We start from the raw sequence: 24164 nt of genomic DNA on the forward strand, positions 1-24164 counted from the left end.
CATCTTCCTTCCCTTCACTATGTCCACTTCCTCTACGCCCTCAGTTTCCCCATTCTAATTCTCACCACACTTCCCCTTTTCCCCCAAACCTCTTCCCCATTCCCTCCCCCTCTGAACCTATCAGAACCCACCCCTTGAAAGTTAACTCTTAAGATGATACAAATAAATCCCAGGTTTTTTACGTTGTCTGGACTAAGGCCAAACTGCAAACCATAGTTAAAGAGTTTCCTGAAAGTAACTAAGGACCCCATGGGTTTGCTGAAGAATTGAACATAGTTATTCAAATTTCCCAACCTGGTCTTTTATCCACGTGCTTGTTGATGAGGGTCAAGCCAAATGCTGGATGAAACTCCCCTGATGGGAACATCTTGAACAGAATTTAGAAAAACAAATCCCTAACTTTTGACCAAAAAATGCTGAAAACCTCCACCAAGCAGTAATAGCAGTTTTTCCTAAGCCTATTGACTGGAACAAAATTTAGGCTTACACACAAAAATCTGATGAACCTGTTCATGACTATTATAATCAACTTCAGATTGTTTTCAAAGAAATTTCTTTTAGGTGATTTAATGCGTCACCTAAAAGAAAAACCACAAGTCTTCATTTTCAGCTATGGCAAATGAGGACCCTTAAATACAAAGCCAAAAAAACCCCAGTTTCTGCTATTAATGCAAGAGCCAGGACACTGGAAAAAAGATTGCTGCAAACTTAACTGCTCCAGGCTTTCTTCCTTCTAGCCAGTCTTTCCAATGTCTTCCTAATTCCCAGTGACGGGGCTCCAAGGAACTACATGGGCTCTTTCCAATCCTCTCTCTTAATCAACTCAGAGAAACCACTCTCCAGACTGGGAATGAATCTCTCTCTGTCCCTACTGACACCAGAGCTACACTCTTAGTGCTCAATCCCACTGCGACAAAGCAGCCTCTGCCTTGGAATAGTAACACAGCTCAAAAAGTAGGGGTCTCTAATAAACCTCAACAGGTTCCTATCTCTGAACCTACTCCCTTTAAGAGATGCATACCCTTTTCTCCTCAGTTCCTCAACCTCTACCTATTCATTTACTAGGCCACAGCTTCTTAGAAAAGTATCATGCTGAAATCACTTTCTCCTAAAAGGGGGAAATAATTCTAGAATTTTACAGCAGCAATCAAAATAGCCAACCAAGTGAATTAAATGACCCTTCAACATTTTTTATTTGCTCCATTTCTGATGGCACTATAGCTGAATCTGGGGATCAATTATCCAGTCAGCTACTATTCTCTTTATGGGCAAAATCCTCAACTGATATTGGCAGAATCCGCAGTGCACCTGCTATCAAGATTAGAAGAGATCCTTCAAAACTTCTCTCAAGAATTAATCAATATCCTATAAATAAAGAAGTCTTTTGCTGCATCAAGCTCGTAACAGAGGATAACAAGGCCCAGGGCCACAAGAGTACTAGTCCCTATACTACCCCTATTTTACCTGTGAGAAAACCCAACCGCCAAAAAATGGAGGTTTGCTCATAACTATGAGCAATAAACCACATAGTTATCCACTGACATCTTATTGCTCCTAATGTGCACACACAACTGACATTCATCCCCAGTGAAAACAAATTTTTTACTGTAGTTGATTTATGCAGTGCACTATTTTTGTATTTCAGGTGATAAGGCTAGCCAATACCTTTTTGCTTTCACTTGGCAAGAAAGACAATACACCTGGTAATGTTCCAGGGTTTCACAGAAAGTTCCTCTTCCTTTTCACACATCTTGAAAGCTGATTTGGATGGCACGATGAAGGCAACAGCTGCCATACCTCTACATTGCTAGCTAAGTACTCAGAAGGACACAGAGTCTTTCGGAGGCAAGGCTTGAAAACCCAAACCTACCAAGGGACAGTAAATACTATAATTCAACATGCACGAGAAGGTCTTTAACTGATGTAGTTACCTCAGATGAGTTTTCCCCTTTGAAGTTCTAGATCTATGATGCACAAAATTGCCCGGGAAATACCAACACGGTAAGCTTAACAATGCCATGTAAAACCCTCAGTTTCTTTACTGTGTTTCATCATCCCCTTGCCTTCCATCTTTATGTCCCAATCCACATCTTTTCTTCACGCATGCCTCTTCCCTGATGTCCCTCTGTCCTGTTATTTCCCTCTACCTTACCTCCTCCTCTGCCTATACTCCTGGGCTAAATATCTGCCGCCTCTCAGAAAAAGAGACATCACTGACAGAACTGGAGATTTGAGGGAACAATGACGGGCTAGATAGAAGCTACTCGTTCTCTTGGAGTTCCGGTCGTGGCGCAGTGGTTAACGAATCCGACTAGGAACCATGAGGTTGCGGGTTCGGTCCCTGGCCTTGCTCAGTGGGTTAAGGATCCGGCATTGCCATGAGCGGTGGTGTAGGTTTCAGACGCGGCTCAGATCCTGCGTTGCTGTGGCTCTGGCCTAGGCTGGCTGCTACAGCTCCGATTTGACCCCTAGCCTGGGAACCTCCATATGCCGCAGGAGTGGCCCAAGAAAAGGCAAAGAGACAAAAAAAAAAAAAAGTTATTCTTTCTCTGTTGGCAGTGTCCTGCCCTAATACCCATCTTTCTAAACTTCTTTCCAATGGTCTTTTTTTAAATGGTCTTTTTCTGAATGAAACCTCTATCATAAATGCACAGCTTTCTAGGACTTTCCAAGAGCTTTATGCAAACCAACTTGAACAAAGAAAAACTGTGCTTAATAATCCTGAGTATAAACTGGTTTTAATTCTGCCCCCCTCTGGGGCCAGGGGTGGAGCAGGGGTAGAGTGGAGGTGGGATTTGGAAGAATGAGACAGGGCACTACTGGAGTTTAGTAGAAAGGGATGGAAATCATCCTCCAACACAGAGAGGCAGTCCCACACAATGAAGACTGGTTTGCCCAAAACACCGGTAGAGCCCCAACCCCCTCCCCAAACTCTTATTTTTATTTATTTTTTGCTTTTTAGGGCCACACCCGCGGCATATAGAGGTTCCCAGGCTAGGGGTCCAGTCAGAGCTACAGCTCCTGGCCTACACCACTGCCACAGCAACGTCAGATCAGAGCCACGTCTGTGACCTACACCACAGCTCACGGCAAGGCCAGATCCTCAACCCACTGAGCAAGGCTAGGGATTGAACCCGAAACCTCATGGTTCCTAGTTGGATTCGTTTCCTCTGCACCATGATGGAAACTCCCCCCTTTTTTTTTAAGGATAAATTATTTATTGTTCATTTCAAACAGTCATCAATTTTAACTTGGGGGGGGGAGAAATATCTATTTAAATGAAACTTCCTTCAGCAAGATCTATAGGACATATGTCCTTTCTTAAATTTTTTTTCAAACTCTTGTTATAAAACACTGGACCACAGACCTTCACTAAGCCAGGTAACTGCAACCAATTTCAATACATATTTGGTTAATCGTAACACTTCCTAGCTCTTAGAAAGATGGGAAATTGGCCATCAGGTTGTCTCCATTCCCCATGTTGCACAGAATTTTGCAAAGGGGGAGGCAGGTGGTGTCACATACTCCCCACAGTCTGCAGTATTACTCCATGGTGTTTGGAAATCCTAACCAAAATGATTACACTTTGAGTTTGATATCACTGAGTTTTAGGGACTTCTTCCCTCATACTTGATGCAGCCCTCAAGTGAGCCAAAACAGCTACAGGGGCCATTCTTCCCTGAAAACAAGCCAAGGCGGTTACACAACCCTCACAACAACACCACAGAGGGAGTGTGGGAGAAGCCCGGTAAACATCTCTCTCCTTCATCAGTTCATGTTCCAACTCAGATGCCTCCTGACAAAACAAACATGGCTTTTGTGTCATAGTAATTCCTTTGTAGGAAGCAACTCGATCTCACATTCCTTCTCCAACTTATTTTTTTCCCCATCATTCTTTACCCTTTCCCTCAAATCCCTCCTCCCCACCATGTTGTACTATTTGTATGGAAAAAAAATTTTTTTCAGAGTTGCTTCTTGCCAAGTGTGACATCAACTCATTCTTATTTAGTGATGTCCGGCAAGAACTTGCTCTCCCAAAACGTTTGCTCCTTTTGAAGCAACAAGATTACTAACCTCATTTTGTTTTCCCTGTCACTTGTTTTTGATGCATTAGTTATCTTCTGAGACAAATGACATAACACCTCATTTCTATGACCCAAGGCACTCTACATGTATGCACAGGTCTTTGCAAACAAGCTTCAGGAAGACAAGGAATTGTCTCTGTTATTAAGAACGTAAGTAAAAGATAACATGATAAAGTAACCTGATCATTTTAAACTCCCTGAATAAGATACCTCTGTTTTCAGGACCAAGAGAGGACCATCAATACTAAAGAAAATGAAGGCTTATGGCACAACACTGCAAATCAACTACGCTTTTAAAAAAAGAAAAGAAAATGAAGCCCTACAGACTATTCTGGGTAACGAATTTTTGTTACTCAGGGGGAAAACAAAGAATAAAAATGGGTGACCTTTAAATAGTAAGACAGAAGTTACACTATTTCAACTCTGGCCAAGCACTACTTAATGCATAATTTTTGAAAAGCCAGCAATTTTATTCTATACATAAAAAGAAGCTACAATTCAGAATTCTTTTTGGTTAGCTTGCTGGAAAAATCAGTTGGTGCTGGTATTCTTACCATGTAGTCCAACTATGATGGAACATGAGCTATGTCAGGTAGTAATCCTCCCAATCCTTTCGGTTCCACTCCTCTGTTCATTAAAAGGCGCAACTGAAAACAATTTAGTCCCTAGGTCTCCTTCCTTCAGGGAATATTAGCAGCTAACCTCAGTGGTCAGCACAGAGAAGTGACTTCCCAGGGTTGGTTGGTCCTGAGCATGAGCTCAAATTCCAGTACCTGCTGATCAGAGTGGCACTGAGGAACCTCGTCCACATGAAAAACGTGTGCATATACGCTCACGTTTTCCTGGTTCATTGTCTAAGACATCAAGGCATTAGTTCCAAAGCACCTAGACGTACTCAGAGCTCAGAAATCTGGGTAGACAGCTAGCTCTGTTTGGAGTGTTCCAAAGCTCTAAGTGATACCAGGTTTCAAATAAAATAGGAGGCAAACAGGAAGGCATATACCTTCCTGGGGTACTTAACAAAAATAAGCGCAGAAAGTCTATAAGCATAGAAAATCAACTATATTTTATTTTTATTTTTTTTGTCTTTTTGCCATTTCTTGGGCCGCTCCCACGGCATATGGAGATTCCCAGGCTAGGGGTCGAATCGGAGCTGTAGCCTCCGGCCTACACCAGAGCCACAGCAACACGGGATCCGAGCCGCATCTGCAACCTACACCACAGCTCACGGTAATGCCGGATCCTTAACCCACTGAGCAAGGTCAGGGATCGAACCCGCAACCTCATGGTTCCTAGTCGGATTCGTTAATGACTGCGCCACGACGGGAACTCAATTATATTTTAATTTATAATTTTTTTTAATGGAAAATAGTCTACAAAGAAATAGAAAATCATAGCTATGCATGTGTGCATGTTAAGTCAGCTTGAGAAAAAAACAGAGGAAAAGGCCTTAAAAGTTGTAATTCCAGAAAGCTGCTCAGGTGACTTCATCCCACCCACCCACATTCTTTTGATTTTCAAAAAAGTATGATGAGCACTTTTTCAGTTAGTGCTCCAGAAAGACTGCAGCTGATCAAGCGCAGGTGTCACATGCTCAGTTAAGAACGTTATTTTGTCAACATAGAGGTTAGCGGCATCTAAATAAGGGTAGCAATTTCCAACACAAACACGATAAATTCATATGAGCATTCACTCTGCTTAAAGATAACAGACCCAGAAGGTTCCTGGCGTGAAGAGTCAAATAATAACATGAAGAGTCATAATTGCCCCAACTCCCACCCGAGATTCTCAGCTTGCTCTTTATAAAATACATCTGTGTTTACACACATCGGGATGGAGGCCTTTGCCATGTCTGAGATACTGCATCCAATGGACCCACCTGCCCCTCTCCTCCTCTCCTACACTCCCTACCTTCCACCCCATCTCAGCACCACTTTCTTTTTTTTTTATGTCCACACTCACCACATATGGAAGTTCCCAGGCCAGGGACTGAATCTGAACTGCAACTGCAACCTATGCATTGGGCCAAGGATTGAACCTGAGCCTATGCAGCAACCTAAGACACTGCCGTCGGATTATTGATGCAATTCACCATAGCAGGAACTCTCAGCACCACTTTAAATGTTCTCCTCCAGGATCAGATGTGGCATCACAATGGTGCTCAGTCAGGGAATATGCCATGTTCAAGACCAAAATGACTCCTACCAGCTGTGGTTTGGCAGGGCAAATGTATTTATTTTTGTCTTTTTTTTTTTTTTTTTCCTTTTTAGAGCTGTACCTGTGGTACATGCTAGGTTTCTAGATCGAATGGGAGCTACAGCTGCCAGCCTACGCCACAGCAACACCAGATCTGAGCTGCATCTGCAACCTATACCACAGCTCACGGTAACGCTGGATCCCTTACCCACTGAGTGAGGCCAGGGATAGAACTAGTTGGGTTCATTACCACTGAGCCACAACCGGTAACTCTTGCTAATTAAAAAAATTAATTTCCCTGCCCAATGCGGCCATTATTCTGCTCCCTCCAATAACCAACCCTATAACTGTTTCCTCTTTCCTTTTTTTCCTACACCTAAGTTGTCAGGCCCTATCATTTCTTCCTCAAAAATGTCTCTCAAATTTGCTCTTACCTTCCACTGTTCCCACACCAGTCCAGACTTTCATCGCTCATCAAAAATAGAAAACACAGAGTTCCCACTGTGGCTCCGCAGGTTAAGAATCCAACATAATATCCATGAGGATGCAGGTTCAATCCCTCATTTAGTAGGTTAAGGATCCTGTGTTGCCCAAGCTGCAGCATAGATCACAGATGCAGCTTGTATCTGACATTGCCATGGCTGTAGGGTAAGCCTCAGCTGCAGCTCTGATTCGACCCCTAAGCTAGGAACTTCCATATGCCGCAGGTGCAGCTCTTAAAAACAAAAAACTAGAAAACAATGACAGTATCCTAACTTCTGTACCCATCTCTGTCTACTGTCATACTGATCCTCCAAAATACACAGCTCTCAATGTGCCAACACCCTGCTCCCTACTGCAACAAATACAAAATTCCAATTGCTTCTTTGAGCATCACCTTCACATCCCTTCCGTGACTTTAAAGGGCATGCATGATCTGGCCATGGTTCAGCTTTCCGACCTTACTTATTACTCCTCTCCAAGTTGCACCCTTCTCTTTCGTCAAGTGGCTATCTCACTGACTCCACCCCAGATTGCTAAAAGCAGCATCCTCAGGCCCACCTTGCTTATAGGACTCCCTCCTCCACCCCTCCCAACCCAACCCAACCCAACCCATCCCACTAAAATCCCGCCTGTTCTTTTAGGCGCAGCTCAATTAATAATTCCTCTACATGGCAGTTTCCTGAGACTCTGGCTCACCTCATCCAATATGATAAAAAGAACCAAGTTGTTGGAATATGACAGACTTGAGTTTAAATCTCTGTAGAAATCGAACGTGTTGTCTAATTCCTTTCTCGTAGCTCAGCATTCTTACCTATAAAACGAGGATGACGTTAATACCTCCTTCATAAGGTTGTTTTGCAGATAACATAAAGATTCCCCGTGGAGAGCAGTTAGTGTAGCTTCGTACATGGTCAACAGGCACTTAACAAAATGGTAAGTATTATACATCACATGACCCTACTGTGCAGTCTTATATGCATGTGCAGTATGCATATAAGACTCCAGGACTTAAGGAGTTCCTGTTGTGGCGCAGAGGAAATGAATCGACTAGTAATCATGAGGTTTCAGCTTTGATCCCTGGCCTCGCTCAATAGGTTAAGGATCCAGCATTGCCATAAGCTGTGGCGTAGGTCCAAGACACAGCTCAGATCCCATGTTGCCGTGGCTGTGGCATAGGCCAGCAGCTGTAGCTCTGACTTCAACCCCTAGCCTGGGAACCTCCATATGCCAGGAGGGTAGTCCTAAAAACGCAAAAAAAAAAAAAAAACAAAACTCTAGGATTTAAGTCAATCATGATGTTTTGTTTTTCCTCTAGGTTATAAAATTATCCAGGAGCAAAAATAGTATCACATCCAATTGTGTCTCACTTATTTAATATTCTAACTCCCTAAAAACCCAAGAACAAGCAGAAACAAATAAAATGGCTTACAGGTTGCCCAAATAGTTACTATGAATTCTACACATTAATGCCTAGCTATTTTACGGCTCCTAAGAGCCCAATGTTTTTTATTTTGGTTCCCAAGCTGACAATAGCTAGTAAGGTGGGTGCTATTTGTTATCAGCAAGGGTGACAGAAAAACTATAAAAAGTAAACATACATGCCTGATCTGTGCAAAACTGCAAACAAAATCAAGTCTAGCAACTAAAGCTTCTAGTTGGGCAATTAGCATGTATTGTTTCAGAGATAAAGTAGCCCTAATGTTAAAAAATAGAGAACCATACAAAGTTAAAATGATGGTGATCATAACTGTTAAGGTGAGAAGAATATTTTACACGATTAAAGCAATTATTTGCAGAGTCCCTGATATATACCAAAGACATTCTATACATAAGCAAGCCATGCTGCTCATACAAATTAATCCTATTAGCTTCCTGAGGTAGGTATCAGTATCCCTATTTTATAGATGAGGAAAACGGAGCTCAGAGAGGTTAAGTGACTTGCCCAATATCATATGGCTGATGTGTGACATTTTTTAGCCCTGAACAAACTCCAAAGTCTGCATTCTTTTCCCATTGTGCCATACTGCCCCTCTGCACGCTTGTGAATTTTAAGAGCTGACTGCAATCTAATTGATTGAAACTTATGAAAAAAGATTCTTTCAGTTCTGCTTAAACACATCTAGAAATCAGGTGTTCCTGCGGTGGTTCGATGGGTAAGGAGCCAACTGCAGCGTCTCAGGTCGCTGTGGAGGCACAGGTTTGACCCCTGGCCCAGAGGAGTGGATTAAGGATTGGGTATTGCTGCAGCTCCAGTGGAGGTCGCAGCTGGGGTTCGGATTCACTCCCTGGCCCAGGAACTTCCATACGCCGCAGGTGCAGCCAAAAAATAAAAATAGTGAAACAAAAACCAGTATCTAGGAGTCCCCGTCGTGGCTCAGTGGTTAACCAATCAGACCAGGAACCATGAGATTGCAGGTTCGATCCCTGGCCTTGATCAGTGGGTTAAGGATGCGGCATTGCCGTGAGCTGTGGTGTAGGTCACAGACTCGGCTCGGAACCCGTGTTGCCGTGGCTCTGGCGTAAGCCGGCGGCTACAGCTCTGATTAGACCCCAAGCCTGGAAATCTCCACATGTGGTGGGTGCGGCCCTAGAAAATTCAAAAAGACAAAACCAACAAACAAAAAAGAACAGTACCTAGAAATAGAGAGTTCATTATTTTGCAATGCAGCTTAGTGGTTAGGAGAACAGGCTTTCGAGACCAGTCAAATCTAGGTTACAAACAGCTGTTCAGCTACTTTCTAGGTGCACAACTGAACAATAGCTTTCTTGTCTATAAAATGGGACTAAAACATAGATAACCAAAAAGTCTACAACACAGAGAACTATGCTCAATATTTTGTAATAACCTATGAAAGAAAACTATTTGAATATATAAATATAAATTTAAAAATATACAGGGGAAAACAAAAAATAAAAATATACAGGGACTTCCTGTTGTGACTCAGCAATAACAAACTCAACTAGCATCCATGAGGATGTGGGTTTGATCCCTGGCCCCATTCAGTGGGTAAGAGATCTGGTGTGGCCATGAGCTGTGATGTACGGAGCAGACACGGCTCAGATCTGGAGTTGCTGTGGCTATGGTACAGGTTGGCAGCTGCAGTTCCAATTTGACCCCTAGCCTGGGAACTTCCATATGCCACGGGTGCAGCCCTAAAAAATATATAGATAAAATAAACAGATAAAAAACTGAATTACTTTGCTGCACACCTAAAAGAATGTAAATCAACTATACTTAAATTAAAAAGTTAAATTAAATGGAACTAAAATGCACCCATTTGACAAGGTTGCTGTGGAGGTTAAATTTGAGAGCCTGCAGAAAAGTGCTTAGCTCACTACCTGATGTATTGCAATATTACCATTCAAATGATATTACTTGATGTATTACAGTTATAGTTGTACAACAATCATCACAACCCAATTTTATAGCATGTCCATCCCAAACCCCAAGTGCATTCCACCACCTAACCTGTCTCATTTGGAAACCTTAAGTTGTTCAAAGTCTGTGAGTCAGTATCTGTTCTGCAATGAAGTTCATTGTGTCCTTTTTTTAGATTCCACATGTAAGTGATAGCATTTGATGTTGGTGTCTGTCTGACTGACTTCATTTAGCATGATAATTTCTTTTTTTTTTTTTTTTTTTGGCTTTTTGCTATTTCTTGGGCCGCTCCCGCGGCATATGGAGGTTCCCAGGCTAGGGGTCGAATCAGAGCTGGAGCCACCGGCCTACACCAGAGCCACAGCAACGCAGGATCCGAGCCGCATCTGCAACCTACACCACAGCTCACGGCAACGACGGATCGTTAACCCACTGAGCAAGGGCAGGGACCGAACCCGCAACCTCATGGTTCCTAGTCGGATTCGTTAACCACTGCGCCACGACGGGAACTCCCAGCATGATAATTTCTAGGTCCATCCATGTTGCTGCAAATGCCATTCTTTTCTTTTAATGGTTGAGTAATATTCCATTGTATATATGTACCACATCTTCTTGATCCACTCCTCTGTTGATGGACATCTAGGTTGTTTCCATGTCTTGGCTACTGTATACAGTGCTGCAATGAACATTGGAGTACATGTGTCTTTTCGAGTCATGATTTTCTCTGGATAGATGCCTAGGAGTGGATTGCTGGATCAAATGGTAATTCTATTTTCAGTTTTCTGAGGAATCTCCATACTATTTTCCACAGTGGATGCACTTATTTACATGCCCACCAACAGTATAATAGGGTTCCCTTTTATTGACACTCTCTCCAGCATTTATTGTTTGATGATGGCCATTCTGGCTGGTGTGAGGTGGTACCTCATAGTGGTTTTGATTTGCATTTCTCTAATAATGAGTGCTGTTGTACATCTTTTCATGTGTTTTTTGGCCATCCATATGTCTTCTTTGGAACTGTCTGTTCAGATCTTCTGCCCATTTTTTGATGGGTTGTTTGTTTTTTTGGTATTGAGCTGCAGAAGGTGTTTATAAATTTTGGAAATTAATCCCTTGTCAGTTGCTTCATTTGCAAATATTTTCTCCCATTCTGTGGGCTGTCTTTTCATTTCGTTTAGGGTTTCCTCTGCGGTGCAGAAACTTAAGTTCAATTAAGTCCCATTTGTTTATTTTTGTTTTTACTGTCATTACTCCAGGAAGTGGATCTGAGGAGATATTGCTGTGGTTTATGTTGGAGAGTGTTTAGCCTAAGTTTTCCTCTAATAAGACTTTTATAGTTATCTGGTCTTAAGTTTAGGTCTTTAATCCATTTTGAGTTTATTTTTGTGTATGGTCTTAGGAAGTGTTCTAATTTCATTCTTTTACACATGGCTGTCCAGTTTTCCCAGCACCACTTATTGAAGGAGCTGTCTTTTCTCCATTGTATATTCTTACCTCCTGTGTCATAGATTCGTTGACTATAGGCACACAGGTTTAATTCTGGGCTTTCTATCCTGTTCCACTGATCTGTATTTCTGTCTTTGTGCCAGTACTATATAGTTCTGATGATTGTAGCTTTGTAGAGTAGTCTGAAGTCAGGGAGCCTGATTCCTCCAGCTTCATTTTTCTTTTTCAGGATATCTTTGGCTATTCTGGGTCTTTTGTGCTTCCAAACAAACTTTAAAATATTTTGTTCTAGTTCTATGAAAAATGTCCTTGGTAATTTGATAGGGATGGCACTGAATCTGTAGATTGCCTTGGCTAGTATAGTCATTTTGATACTATTGATTCTGCCAATTGAAGAGATAAATTTTAAAAAATATTACTAGAGAGATGTATCCCCCTAAGTCACCTCCTCTCCAACCTAAAAACTCTATCTGCGCAAGTTCCCATTGTGGCTCAGCAGTAACGAACATGACTAGTACCACGAGGACTCAGGTTCAATCCTTAGCCTCGCTCAGGGGGTTAAGGATCTGGCATTGCCATGAGCTATGGTTTAGGTAGCAGACATGGCTCAGATCTGGCATTGCTGTGGCTGTGGTGTAGGCCAGCAGGTACAGCTCCAATTCGACCCCTCGCTTGGGAACTTCCATATGCGGTGAGTGGGGCCCTAAAAAGAAGGAAAAAACACCTCTGCTTCAAGACATCTTTACATGACAAGGTTTCCAAACAATGACCTTCTGGTCATTTTATTCAGGACATACCCTAGTTTATAAATATCTTCTTAAATATGACACCCAGGTATAGAAGGACCAGTGCCACATACTCTACCTTCCATCCACATTTTGAACTTACTAATGACTAAAAACCCCCCACTGAATTGCTGTTGAGCCAGTTTTCCCACACTTCGTCCCTATGTAACTGATGATTTTTCATCTAAATGTAGGACTTGACATTTATTGCTTTTAAATGTCATCCCGTGGCTTCAGCCCATCCTTTAAATCTGTTGAGATCATTCTGAACTCTGGATCTATCATCCGTCATCTTAGATATTCCTTCTAACATTTTATCATGTGCAAATTTGATTAATATGCTGCTACCTCTTTATGTAAGGTCAATTAACAAATGTCTAATGAGTTATAAAGCATACCCAGAGTCCTTTGGTAGGGGTTAACTGATATGATGTTGAGTAAGATAGAGGTCAGGTAAGAATCCTGTAGTATCTCACTTGTGATCTTCTTTTTTTTTTTTTTTTAATTTATTTATTTATTTATTTTTTTGTCTTTTTGTCTTTTTTTGTTGTTGTTGTTGCTATTTCTTGGGCCACTCCCGTGGCATATGGAGGTTCCCAGGCTAGGGGTTGAATCGGAGCTGGAGCCACCGGCCTACACCAGAGCCACAGCAACGCAGGATCCGAGCCGCATCTGCAACCTACACCACAGCTCACGGCAACGCCGGATCATTAACCCACTGAGCAAGGGCAGGGACTGAACCCGCAAGCTCATGGGTTCTAGTCGGATTCGTTAACCACTGCGCCACGACGGGAACTCCACTTGTGATCTTCTTATGCACTTACCTTGAAAATTTTTAGTTTGCAAAAGACAAAGCTGATGAAGGCTGTCTGTATTTTTAAAGGGAGCAAGTCCTTTAGGTACAAAGAGTTGGGATCAATGGACACAAGGTTACAGTGATGGACATTTTGGAATGATCTTCCTTCATCCCTTCCCTTTAATGAAAATATTTTTTTCTATGTCTAAACTTCTGGAACCTCTTCTATCCTCCACAATTCATTCAAGACGGGGTTTGAGTAATTTCATCTACAAGTTCTTTCATTTCCGGGACTGGAGAGGGGGCAAAAGGGGTGGAGGGATAGACTAGGAGAGGGTAGGGTGATGAGACAAGCACCAGAAAACAATGCATTTTGATCAGCTAATTGTACTTACAGCGTCTTCCATCTGGGATTTTAGCTACTCCTTTGTCTTATCATTTCCAATTTATTATCCTTCTTCTTGACAGAAAATATGGAAGCAAAAGAGGTGCTAAATAGTTCTGCTTTGTCATAAACAGGACATCAACCAACACAAGAAACTGACTACATCTATTTATTGCTGCTTTTTCTCTGAACATCACTTTCTGTATTTCTAGTTATCTTTCATGTCCCTCACCCCAGAAGAAGCCTCTGTTTATCCCAGCTTTTAGACATTTTGACCCTATTCTTCCAAGTCATATCACCCCTTTATACCTGTCTTCGCTTCTTTCTACATTTAGGACACATGCTTTAAAAATAAGAGCATTTGGAGGGGAGTTCCCATGGTGGCTCAGGGGAAACAAATCTGACTAGTATCCATGAGGATGCAGGTTCAATCCCTGGCCTCGCTAAGTGGGTTAAGGATCCGGCATTGCTGTGAGCTGTGGTTTTGGTCGCAGGCAAGGCTTGGGATCTGGCGTTGCTGTGGCTGGGGTGTAGGCAGCTGAAGCTCCGTTTCAACCCCTAGCCTGAGATCCTCCATAAACCACAGGTGCAGCCCTAAAAAAAAAAAAAAAAAAAAAAAAAAAAAGACACACACATACACACAAAAATTAGAGCATTTTAGGAATATTCTGTGCCCAGCCACAGTGATCATTCAAATATCTTACTTTTTTCTTTCTCATCATCATGATTTGTATAAAGATGCATTATAACAACTTAGAGAAAGTAAAAAAGATGGGGTTGAATATTTGAGACAAACTTACATTCTAGTGGGATGATCGATAAGCAAGTTCTACAAAAGCAAGTAATTTATATTTTACCAAAGGCTCACCTACTAGAACAGCACCTAGAGTTCATAGTAGTCACTTCAATGTTTGTTGAACAAATGAACAATCACAATCTTAAAGAATGGTAATGTTTGAGCAGGCTGTGATGGAGAAGACAGCTTTCAGACAGAACAGCATGAGCAAAGGCGTGGAACAGTGAAAAAGGGAAGCAGTCCTATTCGGCCTAGAATTCAAGACACAGGCACAAAGTGGCTGATGGGATAGAAAGACTTCTTGAGATCTTCACGTCAAGTTGAGGAGCTCAGACCTGAACCTGGCAAGCAGTATGGAGCAACCCAAGACTCTGAGCAGAAATCACATGACATGAGCTAGGCTTCCAAAAAGACTCTGGCAGAGGTATGCATGATTAACTAGAATTTTTAAATGTTCATTTAAAATGTATTTGTCTGTATATGGGACTAGGGAGAAAAAAAAACCTGACTAGGGACAGTTAGTATCGTCCTACAGACTTTCTATTTGAACTCACATTTGTCTCAGCAACCTGTGCTCTGTCCCCATGTTGGAACAAGCAAGAGTCAGTGAGAGTTACCAAAGCCAAAGGAGGGATAAAACAAAGCCAAAATAAAGAGGCACTAGAACTGTTATCTTCTTGCCAGAATTGACTGCAAGTTGGAGGAGTGTTGGCTTCAACTTGCTAAAAGAATGGCTTAGTTGTCTAACCAAAGGGAGTTATGCTCATTTATCTGCGAACATTTATTTCATTTCCATCTCACACTTTTAATGTGTGGGGCTGCCTTGATATTGTGTTTCCATCTCTTCCAGTATATTGGCAGGAAATGGAAAGAACAGCAGAAAGATAAAGCCCATCTGGCCATAATGTTAATGTTAGCTTTCCTCTGGTCCCCTGACCAGACTTCCAAATGACTCTTACCTTTTCTTATATGTGCCCCTTATGAGTCTGGTTTCCTTCCCATAATTACTCATGCCTTGTCCTACTTTTCCTTATTGCATTACTATGGAACATTGCCTGTTACAGTGGTTTTACTAATATGCTTATCTACTACTGCTCAGTAACCACATCCAAAGAAAACAGTGGATGTCATGATGACATTTATTTTATCTTTAGTTACAGATATATTTATTTTGCTTTTGAATATTAACTATCCCTGGCTAGCAGTTCCTCTTTGCTCATTTCTTGCACTCTAAATTAGCAGTATCCACGGACACTACTAGTTTATTTAGGTTTAGGGCAGGTTTTTTGATTTTCGTTTTTGGTTTGCTTTTTTTTAGGGCCAAATCCACGGCATATGGAAGTTCCTAGGCTAGGGGTCAAATCGGAGCTGTAGCTGATGGCCTACACCATAGCCACAGCAACGCTAGATCCCCGAGCTGCGTCTGCAACCTACAACTCAGCTCACGGCAGCACCGGATTCTTAATCCACTGAGGGAGGCCAGGGATCGAACCCGCATCCTCATGAATACTTGTCGGGTTTGCTACCGCTAAGCCACGATGGAACTCTCTAGGGCAGGTTTTAAAAAAAAGTTTTTCCTCTCCCCTCAATGTTGCAATTTTCTCTGTGATGACTGCCACTCTGTTTGGAAAGTGTGGTCCACAATGTCATCTAAAGCCTTAGGAAAAAACCAACTCGACATTTTATATAAGTACTGTAGCAATAAAAACACGTACACAGAGTTATACATAGGATACCATAATAAATATTGCATCCATGACATCTGATAAAACATGATACTAATAAAAAGATACCAAAATAAGTCTTAATACCTATTATAGTACTGAACTTCACCTTTTGCTAATTATATATAAGGTGGCAATCTCCTTACCCCCCAAAACACAAAACAGAAATTAGAAAGTAAAAAATATTCTTAACAGATGGCAAGAGTTCTGTGTCTGCTGACTCTAATAGGGCCTGAGCTCTTCTCTCGCTCTCTGATCTCAGTCCTGTCCTGTTAAGCGTTTTTCAGTGACGTGAATGAGGTCACTCAAAGTATGTTAATCATGGGGGTCCAAAAATAGCCTGAAGAAGTTAGAAACACTGGCTACAGCTGACATGAACTCTAAAGATGTGCAATGAAGGTCCAAAAAGCTATCTGCAGAAATACAAAATAAGGGAGGTGTGGCTTAACATCAGCGCAAGTAAAGAGGACTTTAGGATTTTTGATGATGCAATATGACTCAACTGCATGTGGCTGCCAAGACAGCTACCTCAAACTTGGGCTGTCTTAAAAGAAATACAGCATGCAGAGCAAGACAGAAGATCCAGTCCACACCTGGAATACTCTTCAGTACTAGGGGTCATGCTCTAAAAAGGGTCAAAACAGAGTATGTTTAGGTTTCAGGTCAGAGGGCTGGGTGAGACAAAATCATGTTATACGGGAACTGAAACTGTCTAAAGAAGAGTCTGTTCCACAATTTTTAAAGGTGCAGATATGACTTTTACGATCAGATTAAAAGACATTTCCATTTTGGATTAAAAAATACGTAAATAATGCCCAGTGTTAAAGAGGATATTACGAAACTAACACATTCAGACACTGCTAGTTTTACTATGAACTGGTTTATTAAATCTTTCGGAAAACAATCCTGCCATGTGCTGTGACAGCTGTTAAACTGTTGTTACAGTGGCTTTATAGTCAAACTATGGTAGATTTGTAAGATGGAATAGTGATCAGCAACAAAAAGGAACCATATACTGATATAACCATAGGGATGAATCTCAAACGCATTACGCTAAGTGAAAGAAGCCAGACGCAAAAGGCTATAACTTAAATGATTCCATTTAAACAACATTCTGGAAAAGGCAAAACTTCAGGGATGGATCACGATAGTCAGAAGCTGAGGTGAAGGGTGAAACTGACTACAGAGTGACATAGGAGGAGCTGGGGGAAATGACAAAACTATTTTATTTCATGATGTTAGACTGGTTTCACAACTGTACAGATACATCGACACTCAGAGAACTATACTTTAAAATGGGTATATCTTACTGAATTTAAATTATTTTTTTTAATAAGGGGAAAAAAGAGAAAATCTTGAAGGCAGCCAGAAAAAAAGAAATACATTACACACAGAGGAACAAAGAAATAAAGTTAACAATGAAGACTTTTTCTGATCAACGAAAACAAAGAATTCATTTCCGAAAGATCCATACCACAAGGAATGCAAAAGGAAGTTCGTCAGGCAAAAGGAACATGATATCAAACAGAATCCTGGATCAATATAAAGAAATGAAGATCTCCAGAAATGGCTGAAATGAAGGCAACTATGAAATACCTTTTTTCATATTTTTAATAGCTCTAAATAATGATTGTCTAAAGCAGGGGGGTCAATAAAGTATGGCACAAGGGCCAAATCGCACCCACTTCCTGTTTTTGTAAGTAAAGTTATATTGGAACACAGTAACACCCATTCTTTTATGTATTGTCTATGGCTGCTTATGACAGAGTTGAGTAGTTGAGACAAAGACCAGATGGCCTAAAATACTTACTATCAGGCCCTTTACAGAAAAAATTTACCGCCCCCTGGTCTAAAACAAAAATAGCAATGTATTGTGGGTTTATAGCTTATGTAAAAGAAAAATGTATAACAACAATAGCACAAAATACGAAGAGGAAATTGGAATATAAATACCTTCCTGAGATAAAAACTTTTACACTACATGAAGTGGTGATTAATGAAAGACATGCATTGTAAACCCTAAGGCAACCACACAAAGAGTTTTGAAGATTGAAATGATATGCCAATAGTGGAGATAAAATCGGATCATAACAAGATTTGATTAATGCTAAAGTAAACACAAAAAGAAGGAAAAAGAATTAAAGAACAGCTGGCATAAACAGAAAACAGCAAGGTGTAAAAGTTCAATCCAACCATGCTGAAATTACATCGAATGTAAGAAGGTCGAAGATACTGTATAAAAGACAAGAGATTTTTCAACATGAATAAAAAAGCAAGACTCAGCTATATTCTGGCTACAAGAAACACACTTTAAATATAAACACAGATTAAAAGAACGGGCCAGATATGACCTCTTACTATAGCTAAGTAAGGTGATCAACAAAACATCTCTATAAAAAAATTCTGAAGCGTGAGAAATCGGCCAAAGGCATATAATAACCTGAGAAGCATTTATGTCTAAAAAAACAGATGAACTTGAACAAAACAGTGGGGAACTGTGGCATTCTAACCTGGGGCTTCTCCCATCCCTCCTGCCTCAGCTGAAGTACATGTTGTGCCAGAATGGAGCAGGCTATGAAAATAAGCAACTTTTCTGCTGCCCTAGGAAGAGGCTCATTTGATTTGAAGCAGTGGATAACACTCAGGCGCAATCATAGTGTGGGAATTGACTATCTCAGAGATGGGAAAGTGGGAAAGGCTAAAAGTTCTCCTCTCACAAGGTTGTGGTCATGGTTAGGGCAAGTTTATTCCTGGCTGAGGCTGCATGCATTTACAGCAAAGACCCGAGAGGTCCCAACCAGTCACACACTCCCAGCTGACCATGAGGCTGTGCACATGTCGAGAGAAATGGGGAAAGGACAAGCAGGATGTAGAAGATGAGAAACTTGAAAATGGTTGAACTTTGAATGTGCTTTCCCAGACACAGATCCATTGACACATGACAGACACTTTACTGGATCAAGGTGGTTGAATACAATTACTGGCTGACTAGCAAGCCATAGAGACATAAGGACAACCCCTAGGAAAGCTGACTTAAAAATAAAAACAAGTTTTAAAAAGGAGCAGAAACATCAATAGCCACAAATCACAGGGAGAAGAGATTTTACAGGTTCAGCAAGCATGTTACTAAACAAAGAAACAAAAAAGTAACAGGAGGATATGTTAATTAGCTTGACTGTACTAATTATTCCATAAAGAACATGTATACTGAATCATCAAACTGTATACTCCAAATATATGCAACATTTAATGGTTAAAGATTCCCCAATTAAAAAAATTAAAATCTTGAGGAGCTCTGAATCTAGAGCTGCTATAATGTTGTTGAAAATGCCTAGTTCTCACAAAAAATTCTAAGACATAAAAAGAATCAGGGAAGTGTGACTCAAACTCAAGAGAAGTAGCCAAAAGAAATTGTCTCTGCATACCCCAGATACTGGATATAGCAAACAAATATTTCAAAGCAGTTACTACATATAAGTTCACAGAACTAAAGGAAATTAAAGAAAAAAACTATGGCAAAAATGAATATACAAATAGAGATTCTCCAAAAGGAAACAGAAGTCCTGGAATTGAAAAGTACAAAAGCTGAAATGAAAAATTACCTAGCAGTTTAACAAGAGTTTTGAGATGACAGGAGAAATAATCAGTGAACATGAAAATACAAACTATCAAATCTCAGTAAGAAAAAAGGCTGAAGAAAAAATGAACAGTTCCAGAGATCTGTGCAACAACATCAAACATACTCACACATACACAATGGAAATCCCAGAAGAGGAGAGAGAAGCTTACCAAATTTGATGAAAATATTAATCCCTACATTCAAGAAGCTTAATGAATTCAAACTAAGACAAATACAAAGAAATCAACACCTGTATAACAAACTGCTATAAACCAGAGTCCAAAAAAAAAAAAAAAAAAAATCAAGGGAAAAGTGACTTATCTGAAACAATGGAGGCTAGAATAGAGTTGACATACATAAAATACTAGGGAAAAAATTTTGTCAACCAAGAAGTCCATATCCAGCAAATTTTCCTTCAAATATGAAAATAAAGATATTCCCAGACAAACAAAAACAGAAAATTCATTGCTAGTAGACGTATATTACAAGAAATAACCAAGAAAGTTTCTTTAGGCTGAAAGAAAGTGACAACAGTTGGTAACTTGAAGCCACAAGAAGAAATGAGGAACACCAAAAATAGTAATATGTGGATTAATATAAAAGAGTCCATAAATATGTTTTTACTCATTTCTTCTAACTTCCTTGAAAGATATAAACATTTAAACACTGCATTTGGGTGTTTATGACATATATATAAACATGTTTATAATAAGTATAAACATATTTATTTTTTAAAGTCTTATATATAGTAATATATAATAGTAGAAAAGACGGAGTTCCCATTGAGGCTCAGCGGAAATGAATCCGACTAGGAACCAGAAGGTTGAGGGTTCAATCCCTGTCCTCGCTGAGTGGGTTAAGGTGTTGCCATGAGCTATGGTGTAGGTCACAGATGCAGCTCAGATCTGGTGTTGCTATGGCTGTAGTATAGGCCTGCAGCAACAGCTCCAATTAGATCCCTAGCCTGGGAATCTGGCTAGGACCGACGGCATATGGAGGTATTCAGGCTAAGGGTTGAATCTGGGAATCACACTGGACAAAACAGCAAGATCCAACTATACGCTTTTTATAAGATACACAGCTTAGATTCAAAGACACAAATGAGTTCAAAGTAAAAGGAAGAAAAAAGATATATACTATGCAGAGAACTATAAGAGAGTGGCTATATTATTATTTTTAGGACAAAAAGTATTATCTTTAGGACAAAAGTACTATCTTTAGGACAAAAGTAATATCTTTAGGACAAAAAGTATTATTAAGGAAAATTTTCATAATATTAGAGTGATTACATCAGAAAGATATAATAATGATAAATGTATTCACACCTTACAATACAGCCTCAAAACAAATGAAGGAAAAACTGACAGAATTGAAAGAAGCAACAGACAATTCAACAGTAAGAGATAATTGGGAATTACCTTGCAGCAGGTTAAGGACCCTGCATTGTCACTGCAGCGGCTCAGGTCACTACTCTGGCATGGGTTTGATCCCTGGCCTGGGGAACTTCCATATGCCACAGGTGCAGCCAGAAAGGTAATAATAACAACAACAGTGATTAACTTAGTAACTCTCTCTTAATAATTGGTAAAACTAAAATTTAGTAACTCACTCTTTTAGTTAAAACCAATAAGGATAGAGAAGACTTGAACCCAAACAACTTGAGCCAATGGCTGGAGAGAACATAATCTTTAGAAGTGCACATGGCTTACACCATTCACAAACAGCAACTCAAAATGGATCAAAGACGTAAATGTAAAACACAAAACTATAAAATTCCTAGAAAAATAACAGGAGAAATTCTAAATTTCATTGGGTTTAGTGATGACTAAAGCAGAGCTTAGAGGAAAGTTTCTGGCTTTTAAATGCCCGTTTCAGAAAAAAAGATGTGAAATCAATCAACTAAACTCATAACTCAACAAACCAGAAAGAGAAATGCAAATGAAACCCAAACCAAGCAGAAGAAAAGAAAATAATGAAGATGAGAGCAGAAAGCAATGAAATAGAAAACAGGAAAACAAGAGAGAAAAATCAGTGACACTTTGACAGTGATTTTGGTTCACTGAATAGATCAACAAAACTGACAAATCTGTAGTCAGAATGACCGAGAAAAAATGAGAAAAGACTCAAATGATCAAAATCAGGAATGGAAGAAAAACATCACTATTGCCATCATAGAAATTTAAAGGATTAAAATGGATTATGAAAAAAATATAAAATTAGGGACATGAAAGACAAAAAATACCAAAATTGACTCAAGGAGAAATAGAAAATCTCAATAGACTTATACCAAGTAAAGAAAATCTTAGGCCCAGTGGCTTCACTGGGAACCATATCAAATATTTAAAGATCAAATAATACCAATCCTTCACAAACTCTTACAGGAAAGAAGAAGAAATACTTCCCAATGGATTTTATGAATCCAGTATTCCCTCATATCAAACAAGTCACAAGAGAAAAGAAAAAAAAACTACAAATTAATTCCTAAATTATGATAGGTCACAAAGGTCTGATATCCAGGTATGTGCACAAAAACTTTCATTCTAAACATTCATACAGGACGAATGCTTTATTGACACTTTTTAAGAAATTTCCAAGGCCATACGTATATATGAGATTCTTACACTGATTTTAGAACTTGATTATACCCAACACCTCTACAAACAGGATTTGTTCCTCCACTGTTCTGGGCCCACAGGTAATCTGAGTAAAGATAATGAAATGTATAAGAAAGGCTCATAGAATTCTCTAAGAAGTCATTTTTTATTTTTTTTATTATTTTTTTTTTTTTGGTCTTTTTGTCGTTGTTGTTGCTATTTCTTAGGCCACTCCCGCGGCATATGGAGGTTCCCAGGCTAGGGGTTGAATCGGAGCTATAGCCACCGGCCTACGCCAGAGCCACAGCAACGCGGGATCCGAGCCGCATCTGCAACCTACACCACAGCTCACAGCAACGCCGGATCATTAACCCACTGAGCAAGGGCAGGGACCGAACCCGCAACCTCATGGTTCCTAGTCGGATTCGTTAACCACTGCGCCACGACGGGAACTCCAGAAATCATTTTTTAAATTGAAATACTGTATATGGGTTGATGGTAAAGCCCTGGGAAGCCTCATTAGATTACTGTAACTTCCTGAAAAGGCGGCTGAGTGTATTAAATTACAGGTTGAAGAGTCAAAGGCCAAGACACTGGGGAAATTTATCTATTAGCTACAATAAGTCTAGCGGTGTTAAGATGGTCTCAGGGCTTTCAGGAGTTCTACTTCCTTGTCTTCAAGGGAACTCATAAAGCCATACTAGTACATGGTCCAACCTAAAAATTCTACAATGTAGGAGACTGTAAACCTTCTAACATTGGACCTCTCAGTAGAACACTTAGTTCAAATATGGAATTGCAAACTTTTCCTAAGCCATTGTTGGAAACATTAACAAAGTTGCGTAGGAGTTCCCATTGTGGGTCAGTGGGTTAAGAACCTGACATAGTAGAGACACCAATATCAAATGCTATCACTTACATATGGAATGTAAAAAACGGACACAATGAACTTCTTCTCAGAACAGATACTGACTCAGACTTTGAAAAACTTATGGTTTCCAAAGGAGACAGGTTGGGGGGTGGGGAGATGCAATGAGGGTTTGGGATGGAAACGCTATAAAATTTGGTCGTGATGATTGTTGTACAACTATAAATCTAATACAATTCATTGAGTAATTAAAAAAAGAAGAAGAAGCTGACATAGTATCCATGAGGATGTAGGTTTGATCCCTGGCCTTGCTCAGTGGGTTAGGGATCTGGTGTTGCAGCAAGCTGTGGCACAGGTCACAGATGCCGCTTGGATCTGACGTTGCTGTGACTGTGGCGTAGATCAGCAGCTGCAGCTCTGATTTAACCCCTAGCCTAGAAACTTCCATATGCTGAGAGTGTGGCCCTAAAAATCGAAAAAAGAAAAGTTGCATAAGCATAGGGTTCCTGCCCCTTACCGGCTTCCCCTAATATTAACATAGTACATAACCACAGTATAGTGATCAAAACAAGAAAATTAACATTGGTATAATGCAATCATATAACTATACACCTTATTCAAATTCCCATTTTCCCCATTAACATCCCTTTCCTCTTCTAGGATTCAATCCAAGACCACATTACAGGTCTCCTTAGTTTCCTCCAACCTATCACAATTCTTCAGTCACTCCTTGTCCTTCCTAACTTTGACTCTTATGAAGAACAGTCGTCAGTTACTTTGCAGACTATCCTTAATATTTTTTTCTGATTTAATATTATTATTAACAAAAATCATTTACTGAGAGTTTACTAAGTACAAGGCACAAAGTGGAGCCCTCCATCTGTATCACCTCTTTTAAAACGGAAGTGTTTTGTTTTTTTTTTTTGTCTTTTGTTGTTGTTGTTGCTATTTCTTGGGCCGCTCCCACGGCATATGGAAGTTCCCAGGCTAGGGGTTGAATTGGAGCTG

General features: G+C 40.2%; 1 protein-coding gene and 1 long non-coding RNA gene across 2 annotated transcripts in view; both read right to left on the bottom strand.

Moving 5' to 3' along the window:
• BORCS5 (BLOC-1 related complex subunit 5) overlaps positions 1-24164 on the bottom strand; it is a 104125-nt gene that overhangs the window by 58775 nt on the left and 21186 nt on the right.
• On the bottom strand, positions 10704-15421 carry LOC146403406 (uncharacterized). Its single transcript, XR_014803831.1, has 2 exons — positions 14861-15421; positions 10704-12975 (listed from the first exon to the last, which is right to left on the bottom strand). It is a non-coding gene; the product is annotated as an uncharacterized LOC146403406 (long non-coding RNA).

This window comes from Sus scrofa, chromosome 5 (assembly GCF_054392235.1).
Source record: "Sus scrofa isolate SSC_HxYL_T2T_F1_AM1 chromosome 5, Sscrofa_HxYL_maternal_Yorkshire_Landrace_v2.0, whole genome shotgun sequence".
NCBI lineage: Eukaryota > Metazoa > Chordata > Mammalia > Artiodactyla > Suidae > Sus > Sus scrofa.